The 3,681-nt window shown below is 34.0% G+C and overlaps 1 non-coding gene across 1 annotated transcript; it reads right to left on the bottom strand.

The window, feature by feature from the left end:
* Positions 1 to 2,900: 2,900 nt before the first annotated feature.
* On the bottom strand, positions 2,901 to 2,976 carry TRNAV-GAC (transfer RNA valine (anticodon GAC)). Its single transcript has one exon. It is a non-coding gene; the product is annotated as a tRNA-Val (tRNA).
* Between the last annotated feature and the right edge of the window lie 705 nt (positions 2,977 to 3,681).

The following is a 3,681-nucleotide window of genomic DNA, read 5'->3' as shown; positions in this document are numbered from 1 at the left end:
ACGCCCCAGATGGGCAGAGCATCGCCCCCTGGTGGGCGTGCTGGGTGGATCCCAGTTGGGCGCATGTGGGAGTCTGTCTGACTGCCTCCCCGTTTCCAACTTCAGAAAAATACAAAAAAAAAAAAATACTTCTGATCGTGTGTTTATTTAAGGCTATGCTTGCCATGTGAAGAAGTCAGTGCCAAATACAGAATAAAAATATAACATGATTTTGCTATTTTAATGTTTTAGAGTATTGTGTTATTAACTATCTTTACATATAATCTTGCCATTAGAAAACATTTAGACAAAAAAGAGGTTATAAGGAAAACTATAATAACATAATTTATAAAATATTTTATATTATATTCATATAGCACTACATCTGACAATATTTTAACTTAGTTTTTATTATAGAAAATAGTAGTTTATTTAAGGTTTTGAAAGCTTTAGACAATTCTTGGGGTAAATTTAAAAGAGTGAGACTTTGGAAATAATAAAACATATAAAATATATTTTAGAAATTAGGCTTTGATAATACTTTATAGCTGGATGCAGAGATGATTTTGGCCTTGGGTCTATATTCCTGACTGTGTTAAGAGTGAAGTCAGGATTTTTCATGAATGACTAATAGAATAGGGAAGGGGTAATTTTAAGAATTATTTAAGAGACAGATTTCTGTGAATTTCAGATTGTAAGAAATAAACAAGTAATATATCCAGTGATAATGAAGATGATAAAGTAGAGATTACTTTCTAATGTTACAGGTTCCAATTAGAAATAGTAAAAAAAGTAGTGAATTAGGTACTTAAAAGACAATGACTCTGGATCACAACTTTAACAGACAACAACTGTTTTCATGATCAGTTTATAAATACTCAGAAATTTTCAGAACTAAAATTTAAGAAATCCTATGTTAATGACTATTAAAACCTGCTCAATGATCTTACTAAATACAGGAGTTAGGGTTAAGTTTAAGGTTAGGGTTAGAGAATGAATTGAAAAGCTGGGAATAAGATAAAAGAAATTTGATAAGACTACCTATGAAGAGAAGCAGAGGAAATGAGTTGTATTTGAGAAATAATATAGGGATAAGGCATATTTTTGGGTGTTTTATATTTTGCTTTGTTTGAAGGATAAGAGACAGAAAAGGATGTTTATAAGTTGTGGGTGATGATACATTGAGAATGGAATCTGGTAATGCAGTACAAAGATGGGATACCTGTATTGAAACTAAGGAAGGAAGATAAATCTCATTGAAATGGGAAAATGAATAAGTGAAACAGTGAAATGAAACTAAAGGATTTGAGAAAAGAGAAAATGATATAAAATATTCCCTTGAAAAATGTGAGAGCTTATCAAAGAAGTAGAGTAGATTGTTGTGCCAGCTAAAGTTTCATTTGATTTTGTAGATTATGAATAGAAATGGATCTGATCTGACCTGTAGATTATTTTTTTTTATCCATGCTTAATCCCTACCTCTACCTCCACTGCTAGAAATGGAAAGAGAGAGGAAAAAGGAATCTGAGAGAGCTTCTCTTTTTTCTTTTCTTTTTCCAAAAGAGGGTTAATAATAGACCATATATGTGTTAGTTTCCCATGGTTGCTTTAACAAATTACCTTAAACTGAGTAAATTAAAATAAGAGAAATGTTCTCTCACAGATTTGGAAGCCAGATGTATAAGATTATGTCATCAGCAAGGCCGTATTCTCTCAAAAGGTTCTAGTGAAGTATCTTTTCTGTTTCTGGTGGCCTCAGATATCGCTTGGTTTGTGGCAACATAACCTTAATATTTGTCTCCATCTTCACATAGCAATCTTCTCTCTGTTTACGTTCTATCTAAATCTCCCTCCTCTTTCTCTTATTAAAATACCACAACATTGGATTTAGGGGTTACCTAACTTCAGGATGATTTCCTTTTGAAATCTTTATATCTGCAAGTACCCTATTTATATATAAAGTCATATTCTGAGATCTCAGCTGGATGAATTTGGGAGAACACTGTTTAAGTTATTACAGTAGACTCTTAGCACAGATAATTATAAGCAAGGACCTAAGTGTGTCAGCAGAATTTCACTTTCCAGATTGATTATGCTATGTATAAACATTTAACTTATTTTCTCTATTTTCTACTTTATTGGTTTTTCTCCCACTTCCTTTGGTATCCGTTAAATTTGCATCCCAGGCTTTATGACATCACATTCTGCAGGCTGCTGCAGGAATTGCATCATTCCCCACAGTTTAATATATTGACCTCATATTATTCACTTTCAGTCTTCTAAGTTCCATAAATTAATTTAAAACCCTCACCCCATCCTTCTTTCATTACTTTTTTATTATCTGATTTTATTTTTTTCTGTATTTTTATAATTTGATTTTAGTGTGCTTTCCCAACAGATACCAGTCTAGAATGTATACCTAATCTTTCATTTGGGTTTAATTTTTTTTTCTGTTCTTAATAATGACATTTATTTAAAGTATAGCTATAAGAGTTGCTTTTTTATTGTGTGGTTTGTTGGTATGTGAATGTTTCCTTGTGCTATTTTTCCAAGGCTTATATTCTAATTTTCTTGCCTTTTATTCATTTGAAACTTAATATCTTTTTTTTTTTTTTTTTTTTTTGTATTTTTCTGAAGCTGGAAACGGGGAGAGACAGACAGACTCCCGCATGCGCCCGACCGGGATCCACCCGGCGTGCCCACCAGGGGCGATGCTCTGCCCACAAGGGGGCGATGCTCTGCCCCTCCGGGGTGTCGCTCTGCCATGACCAGAGCCACTCTAGCGCCTGGGGCAGAGGCCAAGGAGCCATCCCCAACGCCCGGGCCATCTTTGCTCCAATGGAGGCTTGGCTGCGGGAGGGGAAGAGAGAGACAGAGAGGAAGGAGGGGGGTTGGAAAAGCAAATGGGCGCGTCTCCTATGTGCCCTGGCCGGGAATCGAACCCGGGTCCCCCGCATGTCAGGCCGATGCTCTACCGCTGAGCCAACCGGCCAGGGCCTAAACTTAATATCTTAATGCTTATGATTTCATATTATAAAAAATGACACCATTGAGTTATTTATAAATTTTTGTTTACAAATTCTTCTTTCCCAATACTTATTAATTAATATTACTATTATTGGTGATTTTTATGAGAATTATTACAAGACCATTTTTTATTAATTTTAGATATTTTTTATTACCTAAAACCTAGGGAAGAAAAATGTGGAAAAAATACATTTCCAAGTTTTCCAATACTTGTTATCTGTCTAATTTGTGTTTGTTATAATTTTATACTTAATTATCAATGTCATAGTATTTAGTTTTTTTTACCATAGTTTGATTAATGTTGGTTCTATGCTTTATAGGTTTAATGGCCACACCAGTCATTCACTATGGCTTACAGAGGATTACTTTCAAAATTAGCTCGACTTGAGAAATTTTAAATACAAATATATAGAGGCAATTAGAGAGAAGAAATGAGAGGAAGTTACAACACTTGAGGAGAAATATTAGTCTTCAGTAACAAAAGGGACAGATCTTCTAATGTAATAAAAATAAAGCAGGAAAGAAATGAGAACACTGGCAATGTTAGCGGCTTATAGTGAAAGATTGAGGGACAATTTGCTGCCTTCGAAAAAAATAAAAACAGAAAACTGTTACAGTGATACCATTATATGATGAATTGAGGAGATGTTTCTAGTATAGAATTTATGAATGAAT

Source organism: Saccopteryx leptura, chromosome 4 (genome assembly GCF_036850995.1).
Source record: "Saccopteryx leptura isolate mSacLep1 chromosome 4, mSacLep1_pri_phased_curated, whole genome shotgun sequence".
In the NCBI taxonomy this organism is placed as follows: domain Eukaryota; kingdom Metazoa; phylum Chordata; class Mammalia; order Chiroptera; family Emballonuridae; genus Saccopteryx; species Saccopteryx leptura.
Note: the sequence above shows the minus strand (reverse complement) of the source record. Positions and strands in the feature narration are given on the sequence as shown.